Source organism: Ptychodera flava, chromosome 8 (assembly GCF_041260155.1).
Source record: "Ptychodera flava strain L36383 chromosome 8, AS_Pfla_20210202, whole genome shotgun sequence".
NCBI classification, from domain to species: domain Eukaryota; kingdom Metazoa; phylum Hemichordata; class Enteropneusta; family Ptychoderidae; genus Ptychodera; species Ptychodera flava.
Genome location: NC_091935.1, coordinates 42585393 through 42597801, shown reverse-complemented (window position 1 = coordinate 42597801; position 12409 = coordinate 42585393). Strand labels below are relative to the sequence as shown.

The 12409-nt window shown below is 39.0% G+C and overlaps 1 protein-coding gene across 3 annotated transcripts in view; it reads left to right on the top strand.

The window, feature by feature from the left end:
- Nucleotides 1–12409, top strand: part of LOC139139385 (zinc finger FYVE domain-containing protein 16-like) — a 190000-nt gene that overhangs the window by 161886 nt on the left and 15705 nt on the right. The gene's annotated exons all lie outside the window — the stretch shown is intronic.

Sequence of the window (12409 nt, the reverse complement as noted above, 5' to 3'; positions counted from 1 at the left end):
CCTCTGTTCTAAATATTAATGTATGATGTCAAATATTATTACTCAAATTCAAATTGTGGCCTGGACGATCTTAATCCCTGCTGATCACAACTAACAAAGCGTACTGACTTATCACTAAAATCACCGTTATGTACCTAAAGATATTAGACTTTCCCCTTCTTGTTTATGTCTAGTGTCTGTGCTTGTACCGAGCATAAGATATTCAGGGCTCTACATTTGAACTCAATACAACTCGATACAGTGCCCAAGGAAATTCTCTCCTGAGCTAAGTCAAGACTTTCATTTATCTTCCTTCCAAAGCGTGTAATATGTCTATTTCAATCCGTCTCCACTTCTATCATACAAAACAAGACTGACGTATTCATATAATGACTGAAACCTGGTTCAAGGAAAACGATAATACCATAGCAGCCCGGTTTTCATCATCACTTACTGGTTATTACATATATCAGGTACCACGTTCAAAACAGAAAGGTGGAGGTACAGCTGTCATAACTAAATTTAATTTAACGTTCACAACAAATAAGAATGCGGCTTTTCAATCTTTTGAAGTCATCGATGGTAACATTATCACTTCATTAGCTATGATTCGACTAATTGTTATTTATCGACCACCGAAGGGGAATATCAACAACTTCCTGTGCGAATTCGCCACCTTGTTGGAGACTGTTATTCACTCACAAGGGAGACTGATTGTTGTCGGCGATTTCAACATCCACGTGGACAACCCCGATGATACAGATTCTGGAAAGTTCATCAATCTATCGGAATCTATGGGGTTGGTTCAACAGGTGATTGGTCCAACACATTTTAAGGGTCACACTCTTGATTTGGTTATCACCAGGGAAGACAATTCATGTGTTACAAATATCGAATCGGACTGGCTTCTACCATCAGACCATGCCGCTCTTCACTTTTCTACTTCTTTTTCAAAACCAAGCCCTTTGAAAGTCATCAGGTCTTCTAGAAAACTTACAAACATCAACTTTAGTGAACTTCAACACAAGGTTGCATTATCTCTACAATCGATGCTTACTGATGTGGACAGTTTCCTGACCGATCTTGTGAACGCATATGACAGTGCTCTATCTTCGGTTATTCTTGAATAAAGTTTGTGCTCCATGGTTCAATGAAGGACTGATTAAAGTACGACAAATCTTCGCCGATTGAAAAGGCAGTGGAGAAAATCAAGTCTCGTTGTACATGAATAATCTTTAAATCATTCCGGACCAAATACACTGCAAGTCTTCGTGATGTGCATGCATCCTATTGTTATGTAGGTCATTTCCCCCACACTCATCATGACCTGAGTTCAATTAGTCTAGAACATTCCCAAGGTCACTGCCCTTGATGACCTCACAACCTTGAATTCAATTAGTCATGTTTGGAATGTTCTGGAAAGTTGATTAGTTGTGTAAGGGAGATAATTTTAGAACAGTAATTAGCATGTCAATAAAAGTTCTAGATTGTTCTTACATGCCTTTATAAAAGGGACGTGCACAGCTTCCAGTCAGACTTTTGGGATCGTGTCTCTTGTGTGTTACTAAACTCCAGCAGTAGTCATTCTCAAGACTTTTCAAGACCTTCACTGTCAACGCTGGATTTATACTGTGGACTTTGTGCAGCTTCAAGCCTGCAAGCCAAAGGACTGTTCATTCATTCGACTGACTGTTACAACTCTGAGACTGGAGCTTTGCCGTCCCAGCTGAGATAAGTAGTCTGTACACTTTTAAAGCTTGTACTCTATCCCTGACTTAGCAATTAGTTTTATTTTTGTAATAAATTTGGTTTAAACGTTATTTGCTGAGTTCACCCTTTTGTTCGTTTTCTCTGCACGTAACAAATTGGGGGCTCGTCCGGGAGACGAATATTTTGAGCCGTTTGACAACATTTTGCCAGCCTTTTCAAAACTACTGTATACTGTGAACTCAGCGAAATTTAATCATGGCGGAATTTAAACCAGACGAATTTATGGATGACCTTGATCAGGACACATTTAATTCCCTCAGAAAAGACAACCTCATAACACTGGCCAATTTCCTTAAAGTAGAAGTCAAAAGATCTATGCGCAAGAGGGAAATACAGTACCGTATTGCCAAACATCTAGTTGATTTAGGCCAATTTGAGGAATCCACCCTGAAAGATTATGAGCCCGAGTCTACCTCTGAACTCAGAAAATTAGAATTAGAAATGCAGACAAATTTGGAGATCAAGAAACTAGAATTACAAATGAGAGAGAAGAATTACAAATGGAAGAAAGACAGAGAGAAAAGGAGAGAGAATTGGAAGAACATCGACTACAGTTAGAAATGAGACGTTTAGAGCTTGGACAGTCAGGAAAATTCTTCCCTTCAGACAAGTTTGACATCACTAAGCATTTCAGGTTAGTTCCCCCTTTCCAAGAAAAGGATGTTGATAAATATTTCCTCCATTTTGAGAAAATTGCTCAGAGTCTGAATTGGCCTAAGGAGTCCTGGTCTATGCTTTTGCAGAGTGCTTTGGTGGGTAAAGCCAGAGAAATTTACATTCATTGTCAGTAGAGCAGGCTTCAGATTATGATTCTGTGAAGGAATTAATTCTCAAGGGCTATGAGTTGGTGCCTGAAGCTTACCGTCAGAAATTTAGGGATTGTGAGAAGGTGAAGGATCAAACTTATGTTGAATTTGCTCGAACAAAAGAACAACTGTTTGATCGTTGGTGTTCTTCTGAAAAGGTCAGTCAGAATTATGACAAATTACGACAGCTCGTTTTGATTGAGGAATTTAAAAGGTGCATCCGGAGTGACATCAAGACGTTTATCAATGAACAAAAGGCAGATACATTAGAGGTTGCTGCACGTTTGGCCGATGATTATTCATTGACCCACAAATCTTCATTTCTCAGCAAACCATCCCAGTCCTTTTCATACAGAAACAATGCAGGTAAATTTAACTCCTCCTTTTCATCCAAGAATTTCTCAAAGGAAAGTAGGAAATCAAATGACAACAGTTCACAAAATTTAAGTAACACTCACACATCATCAGATCCCAAGTCTCAATCTCCTTCTGACAAACAGTTCGGTACACTTTCTTGTAATTATTGTAAGAAAGACGGCCATTTAATGTCAGATTGTTTCAAATTGAAAAGAAAACGTGAAGGTCAAAGTGGTCAAAGTGGATCTAAGCCAACCGGCTTTATTTCTTCATCACCTCAATTAGAGTCTAATAATGTGTGCAACACATTTTCTGAGGTTAAACCCCTCTTATCCCCAATTAATGAGGTCAAGGTCAATTCTTCTCAAGATAGCATTATGGGTATTTTGAACCATTTATTCATGATGGTTTTATATCACTTTCTAGTGATTTGTCTTCCGCTACCCCTGTCAAAATTTTAAGAGATACCGGGGCTTCCCAGTCTCTTTTGTTGGCAGATACCCTGCCGTTTTCTGAAAAGTCATTTTCAGGTTCTAAAGTTCTTATTAAGGGGTAGATTGTAATGACTACATTCCTGTTCCTCTCCATAATGTCTATTTGTCTTCGGACTTTGTTTCTGGGACCTGTGGCTTTAGGTATTAGGCCTTTTTTGCCTTTCGAAGGGATTCACCTTCTTCTTGGAAACGACCTTGCTGGGGACAAGGTCATTACTAATCCACTTGTGACTGATAATCCTAGTTTTAGATCAGGATCCAGAGCCAATTGAACAAGAGATACCCGATTTATTTCCTTCATGTGCCATTACTCGAGCCATGTCAAAGAAAACTTCTGAGAATCAAAATACTCTCAAAAATAATGTCACAGACGTTGACTTAAATGACACCTTTCTCAGTCAGGTGTTTGACACGGATCATTCCGTTATCCCTCGTGGATTTGAAACTTCCAGTAAAACTTCTGCTGACCAAAGTCAGACATTTTCTAGATCAAATCTCATTGCAGAACAACACAAAGACCCAGATATTTTGTCTTGTTTGACAGGGTAGATGATGAAGGTAAAACTTCAGATAGCTCTGTTTCCTATTATACAAAATCTGGTATTCTCATGCGTAAATGGAGACCTCCAGACGTTTTGGTTGATGACGATTGGGCTATAAAACATCAAATTGTGGTTCCAAAGCCCTATCGTGCTGAAATATTGCGCCTGGCCCATGAAACCCCCTGGGCTGGTCACTTAGGAGTCAGGAAAACTTATCATAAAATTCTCAGTCACTTTTATTGGCCTAATCTCAGGCAGGATGTAGCACATTTCTGTAAAACTTGTCACACATGTCAAATGGTAGGAAAGCCAAATCAGACTATTCCAAAGGCCCCTTTACAGCCAATTCCTGCATTTCAAGAACCATTTAGTGGGATACTAATAGACTGTGTTGGGCCCCTACCAAAAACAAGATCAGGAAATGAGTACATGTTGACAATTATGTGTACATCAACTCGGTCCCCGAAGCCATACCACTGAGAAATATAAAGACAAAGACTATAGTGAGAGCTTTAGTCAAATTTTTCACTTTATTTGGCCTCCCTAAATGTGTCCAGTCCGATCAAGGCTCCAACTTTATGTCTGGTATTTTTCAACAAGTAATGGATCAGCTAGGCATTAAACAGTATAGGTCCTCCGCCTATCATCCAGAAAGTCAGGGTGCTCTTGAGCGATTTCATCAAACTTTGAAAAACATGATTAGGACCTACTGTTTTGACACAGAGAAGCAGTGGGATGAAGGAATTCATTTTCTGCTCTTTGCTGTTAGAGAGTCAATTCAGGAGTCTCTTGGTTTAGCCCATTTGAGCTTGTATTTGGACATACAGTCCGTGGCCCACTCAAGCTCGTTAAAGAGAAATTCCTATCAGACGATGATGATTGTCTGAATATTTTGCAATATGTCTCAGATTTTCGTACAAAACTCTCTAAAGCATGTGAATTAGCCAGAGAAAATCTTGAGTCATCTCAGCAGTCATGAAATCAAATATGATAAAAGCACCTCAAAACGGAAGTTTGAACCAGGTCAAAAGGTTCTTGTTCTACTTCCAATTCCTGGCAAACCACTCCATGCTCGTTACTTTGGGCCATACCTAATTGATAAGAAATTGAGTGATTTAAATTACATCATAATAACACCTGACAGGCGAAAACAAAAACAGCTATGTCACATAAATATGCTTAAGCCATATTTGGATAGGGATAATCCTACTATAACTCAGCCTGTCAGTGCAGTCAGTTCAAACCATTATGAAGATAGTGATACTGAAACTGACTTGAGTGAAAATACTCTAAACTCAAAGCTGGGCTCGGTCAAGCTTCAGAACTCAGAAATCCTGGAGAAGCTGGAGTCTACAAAGTTGGCACACCTCCAGCCAGAACAACAACAACAGGTGAAAGAACTGCTCCACGAATATCAACACCTGTTTCAAGATGTTCCAACGAGGACGAACGTCATCTATCACGACGTTGATGTTGGGGACAGTAAGCCTGTAAAACAACATCCATACAGACTGAATCCAACAAAAGCGAAATATCTCCAGGAAGAAGTCAAATACCTGCTGGACAATGACTTTATTGAACCCAGTAAAAGTAACTGGAGTTCGCCGTGCATACTTGTTCCCAAATCAGATCACAGTTATCGTATGTGCACGGACTTTAGGAAGGTCAACACTTTAACAAAGACAGACACTTTCCCAATCCCGAGGATTGATGACTGCATCGACCGAGTGGGAAAAGCCAAGTATGTGACAAATTTGACCTACTGAAGGGATTTTGGCAAGTCCCTCTGACGGATCGTGCTCGTGAAATATCCGCCTTTGTTACACACAGACGGATTGTTCCAGTACAAGGTGATGCCATTCGGAATGAAGAACTCTCCGGCAACGTTCCAACGGATGATCAACGACGTCATATCCGGGCTAGACGGGTGTGCAGCCTACGTTGACGACGTCGTCCTGTATAGTGACACCTGGGAGGAACACATCAAGCTCATGCGAAGTTTTTGAGAGACTGAGCAAAGCAATGTTGACTGTCAACCTTGCCAAATCTGAGTTTGGTTGGGCAAGGGTAACTTACCTCGGACATACTGTAGGACAGGGTGAGGTAAAACCTGTTGATGCCAAAATCAGTGCCATTTCAAGTTTTCCCATACCAAACTGCAAACGACAACTGATGCGCTTTCTCGGTATGGCTGGTTACTACAGAAAATTCTGTCCAAATTTCTCCACAATTACTGAGCCTTTGACTAACTTACTTAAAAAGAAAGTAAAGTTTGTTTGGTCAGAGCAATGCCAACAGGCATTTGATACACTTAAGCCATACTGCAAAGTGCCCCAGTGTTGTCTGCACCAGATTTCATTTTGCCATTCAAATTAGCTGTAGATGCTAGTGATACGGCTGCTGGTGCTGTTTTATTGCAAGAGGATAGTCATGGTATAGATCATCCTGTTTGCTATTTTTCACGCAAATTTAACAAATCCCAGAGAAACTACTCTACAATCGAAAAAGAATGTTTATCTTTGATATTAGCTTTACAGCATTTTGAAGTTTATGTTACTTCTTCAAATCAGCCAATAGTGGTTTATATTGATCACAACCCTCTTGTTTTTCTGCAGAAATTTAAAGGCAAAAATCAGAGATTGCTAAGATGGAGTTTAATGTTACAGGAGTTTAATCTTGACATTAACATATCAAAGGCAGAGACAATTTAATTGCAGACTGTCTCTCTCGTATTTAGAGTTTATTGTTGTTCACTTTCAAGAAATTTTACTTTAGAGTAAAACAAAATTTGAGTACTTAAATCCTTTTCAAGATTACATTTGTAAAAGAAAGATTTTTCTTTGAAAATTTTCTTTTTTGAAGAGGGGTGTGTTATGTAGGTCATTGCCCCCACACTCATCATGACCTGAGTTCAATTAGTCTAGAACATTCCCAAGGTCACTGCCCTTGATGACCTCACAACCTTGAATTCAATTAGTCATGTTTGGAATGTTCTGGAAAGTTGATTAGTTGTGTAAGGGAGATAATTTTAGAACAGTAATTAGCATGTCAATAAAAGTTCTAGATTGTTCTTACATGCCTTTATAAAAGGGACGTGCACAGCTTCCAGTCAGACTTTTGGGATCGTGTCTCTTGTGTGTTACTAAACTCCAGCAGTAGTCATTCTCAAGACTTTTCAAGACCTTCACTGTCAACGCTGGATTTATACTGTGGACTTTGTGCAGCTTCAAGCCTGCAAGCCAAAGGACTGTTCATTCATTCGACTGACTGTTACAACTCTGAGACTGGAGCTTTGCCGTCCCAGCTGAGATAAGTAGTCTGTACACTTTTAAAGCTTGTACTCTATCCCTGACTTAGCAATTAGTTTTATTTTTGTAATAAATTTGGTTTAAACGTTATTTGCTGAGTTCACCCTTTTGTTCGTTTTCTCTGCACGTAACACTATTACCATGACCGAATTGTTGGAGCAGATACAAAAAGCCTTTTTCGGATCATTGATAACATAACAGGCACGAAAGGCGCACTTGCTTCAGTCTTACCGGACTTGGACCCCACTACTTCACCAGATATCTTTGCAGATTTCTTTCACAGTAAGATTGCTATACGTGAGAACTTGTCCTTTGTCAAACCATCTGACCCTGTTTCCATGTCAAGCTTCAATCTGAGTTCTTTTGATTTGATTGCCGTCGACAGTGTCAAAGGTCTTATTAGTAATTTACCCGCAAAATCATCTAAGTAGGATCCCATACCTACAGTGTTGTTGAAACAGTGTTTGTATCAAGTAGCTCCTGTTATTACACATATAATTAACCGTTCTTTTGTCACAGGTTATTTTCCTCAGTCATGTAAATCTGCAATTGTTCAACCACTGTTAAAGAAACCAGGTCTTGATAAGAATACCTTGAACAACTACAGACCAATTTCCAATTTAACATCAATTTCTAAGCTCATTGAAATGGCAGCTTTACTCCAACTTAATTCATACTTATATAGTAACAATCTGTATACCAAATGTCAGTCGGCCTACAGACAGGGACATAGTACAGAAACTGTATTGGTACGGGTGCAGAATGATGTACTACGTGCACTTGATCGAGGGCAAGATGTTATTTTAATTCTCCTTGATCTTTCGGCAGCTTTTGGCACCATTGATCATGATATCTTAGTACACAGGCTCTGTTGTAGGTTTAACATTGATGGCACTGTTTTACAGTGGATTACCTTCATACTTGAGAGGTAGGACAATGAGAGTTTGTGTTGGATCAGTGGTGTCAGGAACTCAGTCATTGGATTGTGGGGTACCCCAGGGCTCTGTCCTTGGTCCTGTTCTTTTCAGTCTTTACAGGACACCCCTTCAGGACATTATTACAAGACATGATTTAGAAACAATGTTCTACGCTGATGACTCCCAGCTTTATATTACTTGTTCTCATGCTTCTGTCCCTATTTCACAAATTGAAAATTGCATCAAGGAGATACATCAGTGGATGTGTAACAACATGTTAGATCTGAATGACGGTAAGACAGAGGTTATTAGATTTTCCTCAAAGTTTAGCAATTGGGGACGACCACGAACTTGTAATATACAGGTTGGTGAAATCGGCATCAATTCCTCTCCTGTAGTTCGTAACCTTGGTGTAATTCTAGATGCATCAGCATCCATGTCAGCCCATGTTAACAATATTTGTAAATCCGCTGCATTTGCTCTATGGAAAATTGGTAAAATACGCAAACTTCTAGATAGTAATTCCACTGAAAAATTAGTTCATGAATTCATAACATCCAGGCTTGATTATTGTAACAGTTTGTATTTTGGCTTACCACATTATCAACTCAAGAAATTACAATTGGTTCAAAATTCTGCTGCACGTTTGGTCACACAGACTAAGAAAGCAGATCATATTCAACCTGTTCTGCATAGTTTACACTGGCTTCCAGTACATAAGCGTATCGAGTTTAAACTTTTATGTTTAACTTACAAAGTTTTACATGACATTGCTCCTCTGTATTTGAAAGAACTTTTAAATATCCGTGTTCCTGGTCGCACCCTTCGGTCGACTGCTGGGGGTGCACTAAGTTTGCATCAGTCAATCAGTAAAACCACTTTTTATGGTTATAGGTCATTTGCTATTTCAGGTCCACGGTTGTGGAATAAGCTTCCTTCTGAGTTCTGCTGTTTTAACGACTATGATGCTTTTAAGGTATAGACACACGTTTAATTCATTTTTACAGAGATTTTGGTTTTATTACCTTCTCGTGTCTATTTATAGACAGAGAAGGTATTAGAGTTGAAAACCAATATGCTGCTGTCAAGAACTTCCGTCTGTCAAGACTTCCGTCTGTCAAGATCCGTTGACGTCATGCCATTGTGATGGGTCATATCATAAACTGGTGGGGGTGTTCATGGCTCAGGTTGAGGTGTGGGAGAACGATTTTGAGCTATGACAAAAATCAAAAGGGACTTAGCGGCATAGCCACTGTGTTAAGCCTTTCTCCAAGGTTTCTTAGTTGACTACAATCTATTACAGACTACTGAGCTGACGTTAGGGGTACTCACTTTGTGTTTGCTCACTCTGTGAGCGCTAGTGTTGGTACTGAGTTGCGTGGATATCCCCTCATGGCCTCACGTGATCTGGGCCTGTTGCATAATCTGCAGAGCTAGAGATGATCATATGCCTCCTCCGAGTCTGAAAACTGTTATTGTGTAAGCCTGTCGGCATTTTCCTTGCATTTTTTCTCATTGAATTTTGCAAAATATCGGCGAGTACCTCAATATTTCAAGAAAACCCTTTCTTCCCAATCGTTTCCTTGAGTTTCAGAGTCATATGAACGAAAATGAGTGAAAGTTTTAGACAGGAAAATCGGACGTCGGCCATGTTCAATGTTTACAGTACAATCAGAAGTTTACGTGGAGGAATTAACCAACAAACACAGGAGTGTTCATGATGCCCGCCCTCTAGAGGCAGACCCTCCTATATGAAGTACCACATTTGATGCTTGTGGAAAGTTTGACCACACAATGGAGCATTTAAACTTTTAGAAAATGACAAACTGAATAAGAAGGTATTCAGAAAATGTCAAATACTGAGGGAAAATGCGCAAATATTCAAAATAAACAGGTTAACTGATTGGTCAGCTATAAAAAACAATGAAAATGTTTATGATCAAAAGTTTTTGAGATGCGTACATTTTAACAAATACAGAAATTATTAACATTATAAATATAAGACCAAACTATTTTTTCAGGGATGGGACAGGTTGGAAATGAGGGGTGAGAGACAAAGGCACTCCTATTGCTGCATGTGGATGCAGCCACACCATTTCATTTACAGCATACTTATTCACTGTGTTATGTGTTCAAGTTCCATATTGTACTGACTGTCATACAAGGATAACATAAGCAAATCAAATCAAATTAGAAAAGGATCAATGCTGTTGTGTGGATTTTGCTGAACATGGCTGATATTTCGCCCTATATATTTGGTATCCAGCAAAGGCATATTTTGATGTAAAGTCAAAATTAACACTACATTGCTGACAATATATTTTACCGTTTCTGCATGAATTTTTCTTTTTTAAATTATAGTATATTAGTACTTCAAACAGATTAACAGTTATCGTGATGTCAACCCATAATTTTACATCACAAAGACTAATTCTGCCAATTTTTTTTGTTTTTCAGTCATTTTATAAATTTTGCACTGCACAAGATGATTGAACAAATTGCAATGTTTGAATTTGTAAACTCAAAGAATAAAAATCCTTTTGTCACAAATTAAATTATTTTTTGAAAAGAAATTTACTCTTCAACACTTTTAGCATATATTCTTTACACGGTCATGTATTTCAAGGAAAATATGCTTATTAAAAACAGTAATTTCTTCACTTTCAATTTTTTTTCAATACTATGACAATTATCAGCCATGAGGTTATACAAACACAAGACCAGATAAGCGTTTTTCATCATTTCCACAGGACTCTTTTGAAAATCCATTAAAAACAGTTCAAAGTGACTGGAAATGATCACTTGGTATACGTTTAATTTACAGATGCCAGGTTGTGTATTTCACATGCACTAAGGTCAGTAAGGAAGTGCATCATTACTATTTTGGACTGTTAATTCTTATTTCTGAATTGTTTAACTTTTTTCCACATTGAACTATCTTTAGGCAGTTTATACTGTAGCTTAGAATTTTTTTGATTGATGTATTTAATCATCTTTTGGGTTCTTTGGGTCCATATCCCACCTTATGCCCCTACATCATCAACTATTTACCAACAACTCCATGCCAACAACCAATTACCTGACCTGGCCACACATTAGAGAAGGTACAGCGTCATTGACGGTATTTTTTCAAAATTGGAGTTTGTACCATATGATCTTTACATGTGGAAAAATGTCGAGACAATATTGTATTAAGAAATGCTTAAAATACTAAGAAAAATATATTTTTTTGCGAACTACGCTTCTGTTATATTCGGTTGTCTTAACTGTGTACGGATTAGTTAGGATAGCGACGCAGGGTCAACAGATTATTTTAATTTTTCTGATCTTGTCCGGCACGCATGCGCATACTTTCCACTGTCCTGTGTGCATGACGTTCACTAACAATGACTGCCATAGTGACAAGCGGAAGGCAGAGACGCGTAAAACGTAAGGGTGGTCGTAAGAAGAGAGTAGGTAAGATCATGGACCAGGCTACCAGAACAAAACTCAGATTGTCTGACTTAGGGTCATACTATAGCAACGTGGCAGAAGATGAGATGTCGGACACAAGTCTTTCTTCTGACGACGAAGCTGGTTGATTATCAGATTCTCTCCACTGAAGTGAGTTCTCAAGCGTGAAAGTCAGCGACAGAGTCTGTCTACCACAGAACGCTCATTCCGATGCGAAGGTCAGCGATAAGTGAACAAATTTGTGAATGAAACTGGTGGACGTGTCAAGCAATGCGTATGCATAAATTTTCAACTTCCAGGGCCCGGAAGCTGAACAGGCGCACGGGCCGCATGACAAACTTGAACAGTCACTGCATTCCGTGATGCCGCGATGTCGAAATCAGTGTGTGCACTGAGACGCTCGCAATCGTAAAATATCGCAATTCGCCTCCGACGGGCGTAAAAGATACTTCTAAACTGAAGAGAAACGGATTGATAGAGCTTGACAACCGTTTACAGTTACGGTAACAAGCTTAGACTCTAATTTGAGAAAAAACCGATTAGCCGTAGCAGTGTTTGTTATGTAAATAAACCGCCCTCATTACTCGTACATCTCAACAGTTTGTGTGTGTTTTTCCCGATTTCCTCGCCATTTATGATCTTCGGAAGGGTATTTGATGTAAAATACAAAACATCTAGTCTCCTGCTTGATGCAAGTTCGTGAACATGAATGTAAATCGCCCGGAAAGTCATATCAACGATCGATTTTTGTACGTATAGGGGTGTTTACACAAATCTTTGATT